This window comes from Oncorhynchus kisutch, unplaced genomic scaffold (genome assembly GCF_002021735.2).
Source record: "Oncorhynchus kisutch isolate 150728-3 unplaced genomic scaffold, Okis_V2 scaffold3340, whole genome shotgun sequence".
In the NCBI taxonomy this organism is placed as follows: Eukaryota; Metazoa; Chordata; class Actinopteri; order Salmoniformes; family Salmonidae; genus Oncorhynchus; species Oncorhynchus kisutch.
The window spans coordinates 1-15,581 of NW_022265285.1; the positions used below are offsets into that span (position 1 = coordinate 1).

The 15,581-nt window shown below is 42.3% G+C and overlaps 44 non-coding genes across 44 annotated transcripts; all 44 read right to left on the reverse strand.

Moving 5' to 3' along the window:
* Positions 1 to 267: 267 nt before the first annotated feature.
* Positions 268 to 339, reverse strand: trnaq-cug (transfer RNA glutamine (anticodon CUG)). Its single transcript has one exon. It is a non-coding gene; the product is annotated as a tRNA-Gln (tRNA).
* A 115-nt stretch (positions 340 to 454) lies between these two features.
* On the reverse strand, positions 455 to 525 carry trnaq-uug (transfer RNA glutamine (anticodon UUG)). The gene has a single exon. It is a non-coding gene; the product is annotated as a tRNA-Gln (tRNA).
* Positions 526 to 937: 412 nt separating this feature from the next.
* trnaq-cug (transfer RNA glutamine (anticodon CUG)) lies at positions 938 to 1,009 on the reverse strand. Its single transcript has one exon. It is a non-coding gene; the product is annotated as a tRNA-Gln (tRNA).
* Positions 1,010 to 1,193: 184 nt separating this feature from the next.
* Positions 1,194 to 1,265, reverse strand: trnaq-cug (transfer RNA glutamine (anticodon CUG)). Its single transcript has one exon. It is a non-coding gene; the product is annotated as a tRNA-Gln (tRNA).
* Positions 1,266 to 1,379: 114 nt separating this feature from the next.
* Positions 1,380 to 1,451, reverse strand: trnaq-uug (transfer RNA glutamine (anticodon UUG)). The gene has a single exon. It is a non-coding gene; the product is annotated as a tRNA-Gln (tRNA).
* Positions 1,452 to 1,863: 412 nt separating this feature from the next.
* trnaq-cug (transfer RNA glutamine (anticodon CUG)) lies at positions 1,864 to 1,935 on the reverse strand. Its single transcript has one exon. It is a non-coding gene; the product is annotated as a tRNA-Gln (tRNA).
* A 185-nt stretch (positions 1,936 to 2,120) lies between these two features.
* Positions 2,121 to 2,192, reverse strand: trnaq-cug (transfer RNA glutamine (anticodon CUG)). The gene has a single exon. It is a non-coding gene; the product is annotated as a tRNA-Gln (tRNA).
* Positions 2,193 to 2,795: 603 nt separating this feature from the next.
* trnaq-cug (transfer RNA glutamine (anticodon CUG)) lies at positions 2,796 to 2,867 on the reverse strand. Its single transcript has one exon. It is a non-coding gene; the product is annotated as a tRNA-Gln (tRNA).
* A 115-nt stretch (positions 2,868 to 2,982) lies between these two features.
* Positions 2,983 to 3,054, reverse strand: trnaq-uug (transfer RNA glutamine (anticodon UUG)). Its single transcript has one exon. It is a non-coding gene; the product is annotated as a tRNA-Gln (tRNA).
* Positions 3,055 to 3,468: 414 nt separating this feature from the next.
* trnaq-cug (transfer RNA glutamine (anticodon CUG)) lies at positions 3,469 to 3,540 on the reverse strand. The gene has a single exon. It is a non-coding gene; the product is annotated as a tRNA-Gln (tRNA).
* Positions 3,541 to 3,657: 117 nt separating this feature from the next.
* Positions 3,658 to 3,729, reverse strand: trnaq-uug (transfer RNA glutamine (anticodon UUG)). The gene has a single exon. It is a non-coding gene; the product is annotated as a tRNA-Gln (tRNA).
* A 413-nt stretch (positions 3,730 to 4,142) lies between these two features.
* trnaq-cug (transfer RNA glutamine (anticodon CUG)) lies at positions 4,143 to 4,214 on the reverse strand. The gene has a single exon. It is a non-coding gene; the product is annotated as a tRNA-Gln (tRNA).
* Positions 4,215 to 4,399: 185 nt separating this feature from the next.
* On the reverse strand, positions 4,400 to 4,471 carry trnaq-cug (transfer RNA glutamine (anticodon CUG)). Its single transcript has one exon. It is a non-coding gene; the product is annotated as a tRNA-Gln (tRNA).
* Positions 4,472 to 4,587: 116 nt separating this feature from the next.
* trnaq-uug (transfer RNA glutamine (anticodon UUG)) lies at positions 4,588 to 4,659 on the reverse strand. The gene has a single exon. It is a non-coding gene; the product is annotated as a tRNA-Gln (tRNA).
* Positions 4,660 to 5,072: 413 nt separating this feature from the next.
* On the reverse strand, positions 5,073 to 5,144 carry trnaq-cug (transfer RNA glutamine (anticodon CUG)). The gene has a single exon. It is a non-coding gene; the product is annotated as a tRNA-Gln (tRNA).
* A 185-nt stretch (positions 5,145 to 5,329) lies between these two features.
* Positions 5,330 to 5,401, reverse strand: trnaq-cug (transfer RNA glutamine (anticodon CUG)). Its single transcript has one exon. It is a non-coding gene; the product is annotated as a tRNA-Gln (tRNA).
* A 115-nt stretch (positions 5,402 to 5,516) lies between these two features.
* On the reverse strand, positions 5,517 to 5,588 carry trnaq-uug (transfer RNA glutamine (anticodon UUG)). The gene has a single exon. It is a non-coding gene; the product is annotated as a tRNA-Gln (tRNA).
* A 414-nt stretch (positions 5,589 to 6,002) lies between these two features.
* Positions 6,003 to 6,074, reverse strand: trnaq-cug (transfer RNA glutamine (anticodon CUG)). Its single transcript has one exon. It is a non-coding gene; the product is annotated as a tRNA-Gln (tRNA).
* Positions 6,075 to 6,189: 115 nt separating this feature from the next.
* On the reverse strand, positions 6,190 to 6,261 carry trnaq-uug (transfer RNA glutamine (anticodon UUG)). The gene has a single exon. It is a non-coding gene; the product is annotated as a tRNA-Gln (tRNA).
* Positions 6,262 to 6,674: 413 nt separating this feature from the next.
* On the reverse strand, positions 6,675 to 6,746 carry trnaq-cug (transfer RNA glutamine (anticodon CUG)). The gene has a single exon. It is a non-coding gene; the product is annotated as a tRNA-Gln (tRNA).
* Positions 6,747 to 6,931: 185 nt separating this feature from the next.
* trnaq-cug (transfer RNA glutamine (anticodon CUG)) lies at positions 6,932 to 7,003 on the reverse strand. Its single transcript has one exon. It is a non-coding gene; the product is annotated as a tRNA-Gln (tRNA).
* A 115-nt stretch (positions 7,004 to 7,118) lies between these two features.
* trnaq-uug (transfer RNA glutamine (anticodon UUG)) lies at positions 7,119 to 7,190 on the reverse strand. Its single transcript has one exon. It is a non-coding gene; the product is annotated as a tRNA-Gln (tRNA).
* A 412-nt stretch (positions 7,191 to 7,602) lies between these two features.
* Positions 7,603 to 7,674, reverse strand: trnaq-cug (transfer RNA glutamine (anticodon CUG)). The gene has a single exon. It is a non-coding gene; the product is annotated as a tRNA-Gln (tRNA).
* Positions 7,675 to 7,859: 185 nt separating this feature from the next.
* Positions 7,860 to 7,931, reverse strand: trnaq-cug (transfer RNA glutamine (anticodon CUG)). Its single transcript has one exon. It is a non-coding gene; the product is annotated as a tRNA-Gln (tRNA).
* A 114-nt stretch (positions 7,932 to 8,045) lies between these two features.
* trnaq-uug (transfer RNA glutamine (anticodon UUG)) lies at positions 8,046 to 8,117 on the reverse strand. Its single transcript has one exon. It is a non-coding gene; the product is annotated as a tRNA-Gln (tRNA).
* A 412-nt stretch (positions 8,118 to 8,529) lies between these two features.
* trnaq-cug (transfer RNA glutamine (anticodon CUG)) lies at positions 8,530 to 8,601 on the reverse strand. Its single transcript has one exon. It is a non-coding gene; the product is annotated as a tRNA-Gln (tRNA).
* Positions 8,602 to 8,786: 185 nt separating this feature from the next.
* Positions 8,787 to 8,858, reverse strand: trnaq-cug (transfer RNA glutamine (anticodon CUG)). Its single transcript has one exon. It is a non-coding gene; the product is annotated as a tRNA-Gln (tRNA).
* A 115-nt stretch (positions 8,859 to 8,973) lies between these two features.
* Positions 8,974 to 9,045, reverse strand: trnaq-uug (transfer RNA glutamine (anticodon UUG)). The gene has a single exon. It is a non-coding gene; the product is annotated as a tRNA-Gln (tRNA).
* Positions 9,046 to 9,458: 413 nt separating this feature from the next.
* On the reverse strand, positions 9,459 to 9,530 carry trnaq-cug (transfer RNA glutamine (anticodon CUG)). Its single transcript has one exon. It is a non-coding gene; the product is annotated as a tRNA-Gln (tRNA).
* Positions 9,531 to 9,716: 186 nt separating this feature from the next.
* trnaq-cug (transfer RNA glutamine (anticodon CUG)) lies at positions 9,717 to 9,788 on the reverse strand. Its single transcript has one exon. It is a non-coding gene; the product is annotated as a tRNA-Gln (tRNA).
* A 115-nt stretch (positions 9,789 to 9,903) lies between these two features.
* Positions 9,904 to 9,975, reverse strand: trnaq-uug (transfer RNA glutamine (anticodon UUG)). Its single transcript has one exon. It is a non-coding gene; the product is annotated as a tRNA-Gln (tRNA).
* A 413-nt stretch (positions 9,976 to 10,388) lies between these two features.
* On the reverse strand, positions 10,389 to 10,460 carry trnaq-cug (transfer RNA glutamine (anticodon CUG)). The gene has a single exon. It is a non-coding gene; the product is annotated as a tRNA-Gln (tRNA).
* A 185-nt stretch (positions 10,461 to 10,645) lies between these two features.
* trnaq-cug (transfer RNA glutamine (anticodon CUG)) lies at positions 10,646 to 10,718 on the reverse strand. Its single transcript has one exon. It is a non-coding gene; the product is annotated as a tRNA-Gln (tRNA).
* Positions 10,719 to 10,834: 116 nt separating this feature from the next.
* On the reverse strand, positions 10,835 to 10,906 carry trnaq-uug (transfer RNA glutamine (anticodon UUG)). Its single transcript has one exon. It is a non-coding gene; the product is annotated as a tRNA-Gln (tRNA).
* Positions 10,907 to 11,329: 423 nt separating this feature from the next.
* On the reverse strand, positions 11,330 to 11,401 carry trnaq-cug (transfer RNA glutamine (anticodon CUG)). Its single transcript has one exon. It is a non-coding gene; the product is annotated as a tRNA-Gln (tRNA).
* A 186-nt stretch (positions 11,402 to 11,587) lies between these two features.
* On the reverse strand, positions 11,588 to 11,659 carry trnaq-cug (transfer RNA glutamine (anticodon CUG)). The gene has a single exon. It is a non-coding gene; the product is annotated as a tRNA-Gln (tRNA).
* A 115-nt stretch (positions 11,660 to 11,774) lies between these two features.
* Positions 11,775 to 11,846, reverse strand: trnaq-uug (transfer RNA glutamine (anticodon UUG)). The gene has a single exon. It is a non-coding gene; the product is annotated as a tRNA-Gln (tRNA).
* Positions 11,847 to 12,258: 412 nt separating this feature from the next.
* Positions 12,259 to 12,330, reverse strand: trnaq-cug (transfer RNA glutamine (anticodon CUG)). The gene has a single exon. It is a non-coding gene; the product is annotated as a tRNA-Gln (tRNA).
* Positions 12,331 to 12,515: 185 nt separating this feature from the next.
* Positions 12,516 to 12,587, reverse strand: trnaq-cug (transfer RNA glutamine (anticodon CUG)). Its single transcript has one exon. It is a non-coding gene; the product is annotated as a tRNA-Gln (tRNA).
* A 113-nt stretch (positions 12,588 to 12,700) lies between these two features.
* Positions 12,701 to 12,772, reverse strand: trnaq-uug (transfer RNA glutamine (anticodon UUG)). The gene has a single exon. It is a non-coding gene; the product is annotated as a tRNA-Gln (tRNA).
* Positions 12,773 to 13,440: 668 nt separating this feature from the next.
* trnaq-cug (transfer RNA glutamine (anticodon CUG)) lies at positions 13,441 to 13,512 on the reverse strand. Its single transcript has one exon. It is a non-coding gene; the product is annotated as a tRNA-Gln (tRNA).
* Positions 13,513 to 13,625: 113 nt separating this feature from the next.
* On the reverse strand, positions 13,626 to 13,697 carry trnaq-uug (transfer RNA glutamine (anticodon UUG)). Its single transcript has one exon. It is a non-coding gene; the product is annotated as a tRNA-Gln (tRNA).
* Positions 13,698 to 14,548: 851 nt separating this feature from the next.
* Positions 14,549 to 14,620, reverse strand: trnaq-uug (transfer RNA glutamine (anticodon UUG)). The gene has a single exon. It is a non-coding gene; the product is annotated as a tRNA-Gln (tRNA).
* An 852-nt stretch (positions 14,621 to 15,472) lies between these two features.
* Positions 15,473 to 15,545, reverse strand: trnaq-uug (transfer RNA glutamine (anticodon UUG)). The gene has a single exon. It is a non-coding gene; the product is annotated as a tRNA-Gln (tRNA).
* Between the last annotated feature and the right edge of the window lie 36 nt (positions 15,546 to 15,581).

Here is a 15,581-nt window from a genome sequence, read left to right on the forward strand (position 1 = left end):
CTGTCGCAACTGCGGAAATACAGCAGGATTACATGAGTCGTCCAAGATGATTGTAGATTCAGAGTCCTTTACAGCATAGAACCCTGTAGTCAATACTCTGTTTCCTGGCCAGAAACGTGTCAACTACCAGGCACTCATAGTATGCGTTTTACCGTAGGCTAGCCATTCGTAAGTAACAAGAGTGCTTATCGACTCCCACCCACTTGTTTCTTTCACGCAACTATTTTAAAGTTGACAGGGGAGAGTGTGTCACTGCAAAATCAAGGTAGGTCCTACCGAGATTTGAACTCGGATCGCAGGATTCAGAGTCCTGAGTGCTAACCATTACACCATAGAACCCTATACAGAGTATTTATTGTAGAGTTCCGATTTTACTGTCATTTGTACACCGGATAAACATCAGATTATGAGGTTTTTGGTTGGCCATGTGAATAATTCAGCACCAAAAATAGGAAGGTTCTACCGAGATTTGAACTCGATCACTGGATTCAAAGTCCAGAGTGCTAACCATTACACCATAGAACCATATTCTAAATCCACATGGAAATTGAAAAAAAAAAATCTGCCTGTAATTAGCAACAGCGGACTGTCGTTCCTTCACGTGCTGCAAATACTTTCAACTGACAACAATATTTGGACAGCTATATTCTATTTCCACGAGGCAAATTAATTGACATGGTAGTATCGTCCAAGATTTAAACTCGGATTGTAGGATTCAGAGTCCTGAGAGATAACCTTTACAGCATAGAACCCTGTAGTCAATACTCTGTTTCCTGGCCAGAAACGGTGTCAACTACCAGGCACTCATAGTATGCGTTTACCGTAGGCTAGCCATTCGTGCGTAACAAGAGTGCTTATCGACTCCCACCCACTTGTTTCTTTCACGCAACTATTTAAAACTTGACAGGGGAGGAGTGTGTCACTGCAAAATCAAGGTAGGTCCTACCGAGATTTGAACTCGGATCGCAGGATTCAGAGTCCTGAGTGATAACCTTTACAGCATAGAACCCTGTAGTCAATACTCTGTTTCCTGGCCAGAAACAGTGTCAACTACCAGGCACTCATAGTATGCGTTTACCGTAGGCTAGCCATTCGTGCGTAACAAGAGTGTTATCGACTCCCACCCACTTGTTTCTTTCACTCAACTATTTAAAAGTTGACAGGGGAGGAGTGTGTCACTGCAAAATCAAGGTAGGTCCTACCGAGATTTGAACTCGGATCGCAGGATTCAGAGTCCTGAGTGCTAACCATTACACCATAGAACCCTATACAGAGTATTTATTGTAGAGTTCCGATTTTACTGTCATTTGTACACGGATAAACATCAGATTATGAGGTTTTTGGTTGGCCATGTGAATAATTCAGCACCAAAAATAGGAAGGTTCTACCGAGATTTGAACTCGGATCACTGGATTCAAAGTCCAGAGTGCTAACCATTACACCATAGAACCATATTCTAAATCCACATGGAAATTGAAAAAAAAAAATCTGCCTGTAATTAGCAACAGCGGACTGTCGTTCCTTCACGTGCTGCAAATACTTTCAACTGACAACAATATTTGGACAGCTATATTCTATTTCCACGAGGCAAATTAATTGACATGGTAGTATCGTCCAAGATTTAAACTCGGATTGTAGGATTCAGAGTCCTGAGTGATAACCTTTACAGCATAGAACCCTGTAGTCAATACTCTGTTTCCTGGCCAGAAACGGTGTCAACTACCAGGCACTCATAGTATGCGTTTACCGTAGGCTAGCCATTCGTGCGTAACAAGAGTGCTTATCGACTCCCACCCACTTGTTTCTTTCACGCAACTATTTTAAAGTTGACAGGGGAGGAGTGTGTCACTGCAAAATCAAGGTAGGTCCTACCGAGATTTGAACTCGGATCGCAGGATTCAGAGTCCTGAGTGATAACCTTTACAGCATAGAACCCTGTAGTCAATACTCTGTTTCCTGGCCAGAAACGGTGTCAACTACCAGGCACTCATAGTATGCGTTTACCGTAGGCTAGCCATTCGTAAGTAACAAGAGTGCTTATCGACTCCCACCCACTTGTTTCTTTCACGCAACTATTTTAAAGTTGACAGGGGAGGAGTGTGTCACTGCAAAATCAAGGTAGGTCCTACCGAGATTTGAACTCGGATCGCAGGATTCAGAGTCCTGAGTGCTAACCATTACACCATAGAACCCTATACAGAGTATTTATTGTAGAGTTCCGATTTTACTGTCATTTGTACACCGGATAAACATCAGATTATGAGGTTTTTGGTTGGCCATGTGAAATAATTCAGCACCAAAAATAGGAAGGTTCTACCGAGATTTGTAACTCGGATCACTGGATTCAAAGTCCAGAGTGCTAACCATTACAACCATAGAAACATATTCTAAATCCACATGGAAATTGAAAAAAAAAAAAAATCTGCCTGTAATTAGCAACAGCGGACGGTCGTTCCTTCACGTGCTGCAAATACTTTCAAACTGACAACAATATTTGGACAGCATATTCTATTCCACGAGGCAAATTAATTGACATGGTAGTATCGTCCAAGATTTAAACTCGGATTGTAGGATTCAGAGTCCTGAGAGATAACCTTTACAGCATAGAACCCTGTAGTCAATACTCTGTTTCCTGGCCAGAAACGGTGTCAACTACCAGGGCACTCATAGTATGCGTTTACCGTAGGCTAGCCATTCGTGCGTAACAAGAGTGTTTATCGACTCCCACCCACTTGTTTCTTTCACTCAACTATTTAAAAGTTGACAGGGGAGGAGTGTGTCACGCAAAATCAAGGTAGGTCTACCGAGATTTGAACTCGGATCGCAGGATTCAGAGTCCTGAGTGCTAACCATTACACCATAGAACCCTATACAGAGTATTTATTGTAGAGTTCCGATTTTCCTGTCATTTGTACATCGGATAAACATCAGATTATGAGGTTTTTGGTTGGCCATGTGAATAATTCAGCACCAAAAATAGGAAGGTTCTACCGAGATTTGAACTCGGATCACTGGATTCAAAGTCCAGAGTGCTAACCATTACACCATAGAACCATATTCTAAATCCACATGGAAATTGAAAAAAAAAAATTCTGCGTGTAATTAGCAACAGCGGACTGTCGTTCCTTCACGTGCTGCAAATACTTTCAACTGACAACAATATTTGGAAAGCTATATTCTATTTCCACGAGGCAAATTAATTGACATGGTAGTATCGTCCAAGATTTAAACTCGGATTGTAGGATTCAGAGTCCTGAGTGATAACCTTTACAGCATAGAACCCTGTAGTCAATACTCTGTTTCCTGGCCAGAAACGGTGTCAACTACCAGGCACTCATAGTATGCGTTTACCGTAGGCTAGCCATTCGTGCGTAACAAGAGTGCTTATCGACTCCCCACCCACTTGTTTCTTTCACGCAACTATTTTAAAGTTGACAGGGGAGGAGTGTGTCACTGCAAAATCAAGGTAGGTCCTACCGAGATTTGAACTCGGATCGCAGGATTCAGAGTCCTGAGTGCTAACCATTACACCATAGAACCCTATACAGAGTATTTATTGTAGAGTTCCGATTTTACTGTCATTTGTACACCGGATATAAACATCAGATTATGAGGTTTTTGGTTGGCCATGTGAATAATTCAGCACCAAAAATAGGAAGGTTCTACCGAGATTTGAACTCGGATCACTGGATTCAAAGTCCAGAGTGCTAACCATTACACCATAGAACCATATTCTAAATCCACATGGAAATTGAAAAAAAAAAATTCTGCGTGTAATTAGCAACAGCGGACTGTCGTTCCTTCACGTGCTGCAAATACTTTCAACTGACAACAATATTTGGACAGCTATATTCTATTTCCACGAGGCAAATTAATTGACATGGTAGTATCGTCCAAGATTTAAACTCGGATTGTAGGATTCAGAGTCCTGAGAGATAACCTTTACAGCATAGAACCCTGTAGTCAATACTCTGTTTCCTGGCCAGAAACGGTGTCAACTACCAGGCACTCATAGTATGCGTTTACCGTAGGCTAGCCATTCGTGCGTAACAAGAGTGCTTATCGACTCCCACCCACTTGTTTCTTTCACGCAACTATTTTAAAGTTGACAGGGGAGGAGTGTGTCACTGCAAAATCAAGGTAGGTCCTACCGAGATTTGAACTCGGATCGCAGGATTCAGAGTCCTGAGTGATGACCTTTACATTATAGAACCCTGTAGTCAATACTCTGTTTCCTGGCCAGAAACGGTGTCAACTACCAGGCACTCATAGTATGCGTTTACCGTAGGCTAGCCATTCGTAAGTAACAAGAGTGCTTATCGACTCCCACCCACTTGTTTCTTTCACGCAACTATTTTAAAGTTGACAGGGGAGGAGTGTGTCACTGCAAAATCAAGGTAGGTCCTACCGAGATTTGAACTCGGATCGCAGGATTCAGAGTCCTGAGTGCTAACCATTACACCATAGAACCCTATAACAGAGTATTTATTGTAGAGTTCCGATTTTACTGTCATTTGTACACCGGATAAACATCAGATTATGAGGTTTTTGGTTGGCCATGTGAATAATTCAGCACCAAAAATAGGAAGGTTCTACCGAGATTTGAACTCGGATCACTGGATTCAAAGTCCAGAGTGCTAACCATTACACCATAGAACCATATTCTAAATCCACATGGAAATTGAAAAAAAAAAAATCTGCCTGTAATTAGCAACAGCGGACTGTCGTTCCTTCACGTGCTGCAAATACTTTCAACTGACAACAATATTTGGACAGCAATATTCTATTTCCACGAGGCAAATTAATTGACATGGTAGTATCGTCCAAGATTTAAACTCGGATTGTAGGATTCAGAGTCCTGAGTGATAACCTTTACAGCATAGAACCCTGTAGTCAATACTCTGTTTCCTGGCCAGAAACGGTGTCAACTACCAGGCACTCATAGTATGCGTTTACCGTAGGCTAGCCATTCGTGCGTAACAAGAGTGCTTATCGACTCCCACCCACTTGTTTCTTTCACGCAACTATTTAAAACTTGACAGGGGAGGAGTGTGTCACTGCAAAATCAAGGTAGGTCCTACCGAGATTTGAACTCGGATCGCAGGATTCAGAGTCCTGAGTGATAACCTTTACAGCATAGAACCCTGTAGTCAATACTCTGTTTCCTGGCCAGAAACAGTGTCAACTACCAGGCACTCATAGTATGCGTTTACCGTAGGCTAGCCATTCGTGCGTAACAAGAGTGTTTATCGACTCCCACCCACTTGTTTCTTTCACTCAACTATTTAAAAGTTGACAGGGGAGGAGTGTGTCACTGCAAAATCAAGGTAGGTCCTACCGAGATTTGAACTCGGATCGCAGGATTCAGAGTCCTGAGTGCTAACCATTACACCATAGAACCCTATACAGAGTATTTATTGTAGAGTTCCGATTTTCCTGTAATTTGTACATCGGATAAACATCAGATTATGAGGTTTTTGGTTGGCCATGTGAATAATTCAGCACCAAAAATAGGAAGGTTCTACCGAGATTTGAACTCGGATCACTGGATTCAAAGTCCAGAGTGCTAACCATTACACCATAGAACCATATTCTAAATCCACATGGAAATTGAAAAAAAAAAAATTCTGCGTGTAATTAGCAACAGCGGACTGTCGTTCCTTCACGTGCTGCAAATACTTTCAACTGACAACAATATTTGGACAGCTATATTCTATTTCCACGAGGCAAATTAATTGACATGGTAGTATCGTCCAAGATTTAAACTCGGATTGTAGGATTCAGAGTCCTGAGTGATAACCTTTACAGCATAGAACCCTGTAGTCAATACTCTGTTTCCTGGCCAGAAACGGTGTCAACTACCAGGCACTCATAGTATGCGTTTACCGTAGGCTAGCCATTCGTGCGTAACAAGAGTGCTTATCGACTCCCACCCACTTGTTTCTTTCACGCAACTATTTTAAAGTTGACAGGGGAGGAGTGTGTCACTGCAAAATCAAGGTAGGTCCTACCGAGATTTGAACTCAGATCGCAGGATTCAGAGTCCTGAGTGCTAACCATTACACCATAGAACCCTATACAGAGTATTTATTGTAGAGTTCCGATTTTACTGTCATTTGTACACCGGATAAACATCAGATTATGAGGTTTTTGGTTGGCCATGTGAATAATTCAGCACCAAAAATAGGAAGGTTCTACCGAGATTTGAACTCGGATCACTGGATTCAAAGTCCAGAGTGCTAACCATTACACCATAGAACCATATTCTAAATCCACATGGAAATTGAAAAAAAATAATTCTGCGTGTAATTAGCAACAGCGGACTGTCGTTCCTTCACGTGCTGCAAATACTTTCAACTGACAACAATATTTGGACAGCTATATTCTATTTCCACGAGGCAAATTAATTGACATGGTAGTATCGTCCAAGATTTAAACTCGGATTGTAGGATTCAGAGTCCTGAGAGATAACCTTTACAGCATAGAACCCTGTAGTCAATACTCTGTTTCCTGGCCAGAAACGGTGTCAACTACCAGGCACTCATAGTATGCGTTTACCGTAGGCTAGCCATTCGTGCGTAACAAGAGTGCTTATCGACTCCCACCCACTTGTTTCTTTCACGCAACTATTTTAAAGTTGACAGGGGAGGAGTGTGTCACTGCAAAATCAACGTAGGTCCTACCGAGATTTGAACTCGGATCGCAGGATTCAGAGTCCTGAGTGATGACCTTTACAGCATAGAACCCTGTAGTCAATACTCTGTTTCCTGGCCAGAAACGGTGTCAACTACCAGGCACTCATAGTATGCGTTTACCGTAGGCTAGCCATTCGTAAGTAACAAGAGTGCTTATCGACTCCCACCCACTTGTTTCTTTCACGCAACTATTTTAAAGTTGACAGGGGAGGAGTGTGTCACTGCAAAATCAAGGTAGGTCCTACCGAGATTTGAACTCGGATCGCAGGATTCAGAGTCCTGAGTGCTAACCATTACACCATAGAACCCTATACAGAGTATTTATTGTAGAGTTCCGATTTTACTGTCATTTGTACACCGGATAAACATCAGATTATGAGGTTTTTGGTTGGCCATGTGAATAATTCAGCACCAAAAATAGGAAGGTTCTACCGAGATTTGAACTCGGATCACTGGATTCAAAGTCCAGAGTGCTAACCATTACACCATAGAACCATATTCTAAATCCACATGGAAATTGAAAAAAAAAAATCTGCCTGTAATTAGCAACAGCGGACTGTCGTTCCTTCACGTGCTGCAAATACTTTCAACTGACAACAATATTTGGACAGCAATATTCTATTTCCACGAGGCAAATTAATTGACATGGTAGTATCGTCCAAGATTTAAACTCGGATTGTAGGATTCAGAGTCCTGAGAGATAACCTTTACAGCATAGAACCCTGTAGTCAATACTCTGTTTCCTGGCCAGAAACGGTGTCAACTACCAGGCACTCATAGTATGCGTTTACCGTAGGCTAGCCATTCGTGCGTAACAAGAGTGCTTATCGACTCCCACCCACTTGTTTCTTTCACGCAACTATTTTAAAGTTGACAGGGGAGGAGTGTGTCACTGCAAAATCAACGTAGGTCCTACCGAGATTTGAACTCGGATCGCAGGATTCAGAGTCCTGAGTGATGACCTTTACAGCATAGAACCCTGTAGTCAATACTCTGTTTCCTGGCCAGAAACGGTGTCAACTACCAGGCACTCATAGTATGCGTTTACCGTAGGCTAGCCATTCGTAAGTAACAAGAGTGCTTATCGACTCCCACCCACTTGTTTCTTTCACGCAACTATTTTAAAGTTGACAGGGGAGGAGTGTGTCACTGCAAAATCAAGGTAGGTCCTACCGAGATTTGAACTCGGATCGCAGGATTCAGAGTCCTGAGTGCTAACCATTACACCATAGAACCCTATACAGAGTATTTATTGTAGAGTTCCGATTTTACTGTCATTTGTACACCGGATAAACATCAGATTATGAGGTTTTTGGTTGGCCATGTGAATAATCAGCACCAAAAATAGGAAGGTTCTACCGAGATTTGAACTCGGATCACTGGATTCAAAGTCCAGAGTGCTAACCATTACACCATAGAACCATATTCTAAATCCACATGGAAATTGAAAAAAAAAAATCTGCCTGTAATTAGCAACAGCGGACTGTCGTTCCTTCACGTGCTGCAAATACTTTCAACTGACAACAATATTTGGACAGCAATATTCTATTTCCACGAGGCAAATTAATTGACATGGTAGTATCGTCCAAGATTTAAACTCGGATTGTAGGATTCAGAGTCCTGAGAGATAACCTTTACAGCATAGAACCCTGTAGTCAATACTCTGTTTCCTGGCCAGAAACGGTGTCAACTACCAGGCACTCATAGTATGCGTTTACCGTAGGCTAGCCATTCGTGCGTAACAAGAGTGCTTATCGACTCCCACCCACTTGTTTCTTTCACGCAACTATTTAAAACTTGACAGGGGAGGAGTGTGTCACTGCAAAATCAAGGTAGGTCCTACCGAGATTTGAACTCGGATCGCAGGATTCAGAGTCCTGAGTGATAACCTTTACAGCATAGAACCCTGTAGTCAATACTCTGTTTCCTGGCCAGAAACAGTGTCAACTACCAGGCACTCATAGTATGCGTTTACCGTAGGCTAGCCATTCGTGCGTAACAAGAGTGTTTATCGACTCCCACCCACTTGTTTCTTTCACTCAACTATTTAAAAGTTGACAGGGGAGGAGTGTGTCACTGCAAAATCAAGGTAGGTCCTACCGAGATTTGAACTCGGATCGCAGGATTCAGAGTCCTGAGTGCTAACCATTACACCATAGAACCCTATACAGAGTATTTATTGTAGAGTTCCGATTTTCCTGTCATTTGTACATCGGATAAACATCAGATTATGAGGTTTTTGGTTGGCCATGTGAATAATTCAGCACCAAAAATAGGAAGGTTCTACCGAGATTTGAACTCGGATCACTGGATTCAAAGTCCAGAGTGCTAACCATTACACCATAGAACCATATTCTAAATCCACATGGAAATTGAAAAAAAAAAATTCTGCGTGTAATTAGCAACAGCGGACTGTCGTTCCTTCACGTGCTGCAAATACTTTCAACTGACAACAATATTTGGACAGCTATATTCTATTTCCACGAGGCAAATTAATTGACATGGTAGTATCGTCCAAGATTTAAACTCGGATTGTAGGATTCAGAGTCCTGAGAGATAACCTTTACAGCATAGAACCCTGTAGTCAATACTCTGTTTCCTGGCCAGAAACGGTGTCAACTACCAGGCACTCATAGTATGCGTTTACCGTAGGCTAGCCATTCGTGCGTAACAAGAGTGCTTATCGACTCCCACCCACTTGTTTCTTTCACGCAACTATTTAAAACTTGACAGGGGAGGAGTGTGTCACTGCAAAATCAAGGTAGGTCCTACCGAGATTTGAACTCGGATCGCAGGATTCAGAGTCCTGAGTGATAACCTTTACAGCATAGAACCCTGTAGTCAATACTCTGTTTCCTGGCCAGAAACAGTGTCAACTACCAGGCACTCATAGTATGCGTTTACCGTAGGCTAGCCATTCGTGCGTAACAAGAGTGCTTATCGACTCCCACCCACTTGTTTTCTTTCACGCAACTATTTTAAAGTTGACAGGGGAGGAGTGTGTCACTGCAAAATCAAGGTAGGTCCTACCGAGATTTGAACTCGGATCGCAGGATTCAGAGTCCTGAGTGCTAACCATTACACCATAGAACCCTATACAGAGTATTTATTGTAGAGTTCCGATTTTACTGTCATTTGTACACCGGATAAACATCAGATTATGAGGTTTTTGGTTGGCCATGTGAATAATTCAGCACCAAAAATAGGAAGGTTCTACCGAGATTTGAACTCGGATCACTGGATTCAAAGTCCAGAGTGCTAACCATTACACCATAGAACCATATTCTAAATCCACATGGAAATTGAAAAAAAATAATTCTGCGTGTAATTAGCAACAGCGGACTGTCGTTCCTTCACGTGCTGCAAATACTTTCAACTGACAACAATATTTGGACAGCTATATTCTATTTCCACGAGGCAAATTAATTGACATGGTAGTATCGTCCAAGATTTAAACTCGGATTGTAGGATTCAGAGTCCTGAGAGATAACCTTTACAGCATAGAACCCTGTAGTCAATACTCTGTTTCCTGGCCAGAAACGGTGTCAACTACCAGGCACTCATAGTATGCGTTTACCGTAGGCTAGCCATTCGTGCGTAACAAGAGTGCTTATCGACTCCCACCCACTTGTTTCTTTCACGCAACTATTTTAAAGTTGACAGGGGAGGAGTGTGTCACTGCAAAATCAAGGTAGGTCCTACCGAGATTTGAACTCGGATCGCAGGATTCAGAGTCCTGAGTGATGACCTTTACAGCATAGAACCCTGTAGTCAATACTCTGTTTCCTGGCCAGAAACGGTGTCAACTACCAGGCACTCATAGTATGCGTTTACCGTAGGCTAGCCATTCGTAAGTAACAAGAGTGCTTATCGACTCCCACCCACTTGTTTCTTTCACGCAACTATTTTAAAGTTGACAGGGGAGGAGTGTGTCACTGCAAAATCAAGGTAGGTCCTACCGAGATTTGAACTCGGATCGCAGGATTCAGAGTCCCTGAGTGCTAACCATTACACCATAGAACCCTATACAGAGTATTTATTGTAGAGTTCCGATTTTACTGTCATTTGTACACCGGATAAACATCAGATTATGAGGTTTTTGGTTGGCCATGTGAATAATTCAGCACCACAAAATAGGAAGGTTCTACCGAGATTTGAACTCGGATCACTGGATTCAAAGTCCAGAGTGCTAACCATTACACCATAGAACCATATTCTAAATCCACATGGAAATTGAAAAAAAAAAAATCTGCCATGTACTTAGCAACAGCGGACTGTCGTTCCTTCACGTGCTGCAAATACTTTCAACTGACAACAATATTTGGACAAGCAATATTCTATTTCACGAGCAAATTAATTGACATGGTAGTATCGTCCAAGATTTAAAACTCGGATTTAGGATTCAGAGTCCCTGAGAGTACCTTTACAGCATAGAACCCTGTAGTCAATACTCTGTTTCCTGGCCAGAACTGGGTTCTTGTTTTTGTGTCAACTACCAGGCACTCAGAGTATGCGTTTACGTAGGCTAGCCATTCGTGCGTAATCAAGAGTGCTTATCGACTCCCACCCACTTGTTTCTTCACGCAACTATTTTAAAGTTGACAGGGAGGAGTGTGTCACTGCAAAATCAAGGTAGGTCCTACCGAGATTTGAACTCGGATCGCAGGATTCAGAGTCCTGAGTGATGACCTTTACAGCATAGAACCCTGTAGTCAATACTCTGTTTCCTGGCCAGAAACAGGTGTCAACTACCAGGCACTCATAGTATGCGTTTACCGTAGGCTAGCCATTCGTAAGCTAACAAGAGTGCTTATCGACTCCCACCCACTTGTTCTTTCACGCAACTATTTTAAAGTTGACAGGGGAGGAGTGTGTCACTGCAAAATCAAGGTAGGTCCTACCGAGATTTGAACTCGGATCGCAGGATTCAGAGTCCTGAGTGCTAACCATTACACCATAGAACCCTATACAGAGTATTTATTGTAGAGTTCCGATTTTACCTGTCATTTGTACACCGGATAAACATCAGATTATGAGGTTTTTGGTTGGCCATGTGAATAATCAGCACCAAAAATAGGAAGGTTCTACCGAGATTTGAACTCGGATCACTGGATTCAAAGTCCAGAGTGCTAACCATTACACCATAGAACCATATTCTAAATCCACATGGAAATTGAAAAAAAAAAATCTGCCTGTAATTAGCAACAGCGGACTGTCGTTCCTTCACGTGCTGCAAATACTTTCAACTGACAACATATTTGGACAAGCTATATTCTATTTCCACGAGGCAAATTAATTGACATGGTAGTATCGTCCAAGATTTAAACTCGGATTGTAGGATTCAGAGTCCTGAGAGATAACCTTTACAGCATAGAACCCTGTAGTCAATACTCTGTTTCCTGGCCAGAAACGGTGTCAACTACCAGGCACTCATAGTATGCGTTTACCGTAGGCTAGCCATTCGTGCGTAACAAGAGTGCTTATCGACTCCCACCCACTTGTTTCTTTCACGCAACTATTTAAAAGTTGACAGGGGAGGAGTGTGTCACTGCAAAATCAAGGTAGGTCCTACCGAGATTTGAACTCGGATCGCAGGATTCAGAGTCCTGAGTGATAACCTTTACAGCATAGAACCCTGTAGTCAATACTCTGTTTCCTGGCCAGAAACAGTGTCAACTACCAGGCACTCATAGTATGCGTTTACCGTAGCTAGCCATTCGTGCGTAACAAGAGTGTTTATCGACTCCCACCCACTTGTTTCTTTTCACTCAACTATTTAAAAGTTGACAGGGGAGGAGTGTGTCACTGCAAAATCAAGGTAGGTCCTACCGAGATTTGAACTCGGATCGCAGGATTCAGAGTCCTGAGTGCTAACCATTACACCATAGAACCCTATACAGAGTATTTATTGTAGAGTTCCGATTTCCTGTCATTTGTACATCGGATAAACATCAGATTATGAGGTTTTTGGTGGCCATGTGAATAATTCAGCACCAAAAATAGGAAGGTTCTACCGAGATTTGAACTCGGATCACTGGATTCAAAGTCCAGAGTGCTAACCATTACACCATAGAACCATATTCTAAATCCACATGGAAATTGAAAAAAAAAAATTCTGCGTGTAATTAGCAACAGCGGACTGTCGTTCCTTCACGTGCTGCAATACTTTCAACTGACAACATATTTGGACAGCTATATTCTATTTCCACGAGGCAAATTAATTACATGGTAGTATCGTCCAAGATTTAAACTCGGATTGTAGGATTCAGAGTCCTGAGAGATAACCTTTACAGCATAGAACCCTGTAGTCAATACTCTGTTTCCTGGCCAGAACGGCAGTCAACTACCAGGCACTCATAGTATGCGTTTACCGTAGGCTAGCCATTCGTGCGTAACAAGAGTGCTTATCGACTCCCACCCACTTGTTTCTTTTCACGCAACTATTTAAAACTTGACAGGGGAGGAGTGTGTCACTGCAAAATCAAAGGTAGGTCCCTACCGAGATTTGAACTCGGATCGCAGGATTCAGAGTCCTGAGTGATAACCTTTACAGCATAGAACCCTGTAGTCATACTCTGTTTCCTGGCCAGAAACAGTGTCAACTACCAGGCACTCATAGTATGCGTTTACCGTAGGCTAGCCATTCGTGCGTAACAAGAGTGCTTATCGACTCCCACCCACTTGTTTCTTTCACGCAACTATTTAAAGTTGACAGGGGAGGAGTGTGTCACTGCAAAATCAAGGTAGGTCCTACCGAGATTTGAACTCGGATCGCAGGATTCAGAGTCCTGAGTGCTAACCATTACACCATAGAACCCTATACAGAGTATTTATTGTAGAGTTCCGATTTTACTGTCATTTGTACACGGATAAACATCAGATTATGAGGTTTTGGTTGGCCATGTGAATAATTCAGCACCAAAAATAGGAAGGTTCTACCGAGATTTGAACTCGGATCACTGGATTCAAAGTCCAGAGTGCTAACCATTACACCATAGAACCATATTCTAAATCCACATGGAAATTGAAAAAAAAAATTCTGCCTGTAATTAGCAACAGCGGACTGTCGTTCCTTCACGTGCTGCAAATACTTTCAACTGACAACAATATTTGGACAGCTATATTCTATTTCCACGAGGCAAATTAATTGACATGGTAGTATCGTCCAAGATTTAAACTCGGATTGTAGGATTCAGAGTCCTGAGAGATAACCTTTACAGCATAGAACCCTGTAGTCAATACTCTGTTTCCTGGCCAGAAACGGTTGTCAACTACCAGGCACTCATAGTATGCGTTTACCGTAGGCTAGCCATTCGTGCGTAACAAGAGTGCTTATCGACTCCCACCCACTTGTTTCTTTCACGCAACTATTTTAAAGTGACAGGGGAGGAGTGTGTCACTGCAAAAATCAAGGTAGGTCCTACGAGATTTGAACTCGGATCGCAGGATTCAGAGTCCTGAGTGATAACCTTTACAGCATAGAACCCTGTAGTCAATACTTGTTCCTGGCCAGAAACGGTGTCAACTACCAGGCACTCATAGTATGCGTTTACCGTAGGCTAGCCATTCGTAAGTACAAGAGTGCTTATCGACTCCCACCCACTTGTTTCTTTCACGCAACATTTTAAAGTTGACAGGGGAGGAGTGTGTCACTGCAAAATCAAGGTAGGTCCTACGAGATTTGAACTCGGATCGCAGGATTCAGAGTCCTGAGTGCTAACCTTACACCATAGAACCCTATACAGAGTATTTATTGTAGAGTTCCGATTTTACTGTCATTGTACACCGGATAAATAACATCAGATATGAGGTTTTTGGTTGGCCATGTGAATAATTCAGCACCAAAAATAGGAAGTTTCTACCGAGATTTGAACTCGGATCACTGGATTCAAAGTCCAGAGTGCTAACCATTACACCATAGAACCATATTCTAAATCACATGGAAATTGAAAAAAAAAAATCTGCCTGTAATTAGCAACAGCGGACTGTCGTCCTTCACGTGCTGCAAATACTTCAACTGACAACAATATTTGGACAGCTATATTCTATTTCCACGAGGCAAATTAATTGACATGGTAGTATCGTCCAAGATTTGATTTAACTCGGATTGTAGGATTCAGAGTCCTGAGAGAGATAACTTTACAGCATAGAACCCTGTAGTCAATTACTCTGTTCCTGGCCAGAAACGGTGTCAACTACCAGGCACTCATAGTATGCGTTTACCGTAGGCTAGCCATTCGTGCGTAACAAGAGTGCTTATCGACTCCCACCCACTTGTTTCTTTCACGCAACTATTTTAAAGTTGACAGGGGGGAGGTTGTCACTGCAAAATCAAGGTAGGTCCTACCGAGATTTGAATCGGATCGCAGGATTCAGAGTCCTGAGTGATAACCTTTACAGCATAGAACCTGTAGTCAATACTCTGTTTCCTGGCCAGAAACAGTGTCAACTACCAGGCACTCATAGTATGCGTTTACCGTAGGCTAGCCATTCGTGCGTAACAAGAGTGTTATCGACTCCCACCCACTTGTGTCTTTCACTCAACTATTTAAAGTTGACAGGGGGGAGGGTGTCACTGCAAAATCAAGGTAGGTCCTACCGAGATTTGAACTCGGGATCGCAGGATTCAGAGTCCTGAGTGCTAACCATACAACATAGAACCCTATACAGAGTATTTATTGTAGAGTTCCGATTTTCCTGTCATTGTACACCGGAATAAACATCAGATTATAGAGGTTTTTGGTGGCCATGTGAATAATTCAGCACCAAAAATAGGAAGGTTCTACCGAGATTTGAACTCGGATCACTGGATTCAAAGTCCAGAGTGCTAACCATTACAACCATAGGACCATATTCTAAATACACATGGAAATTGAAAAAAAAAAA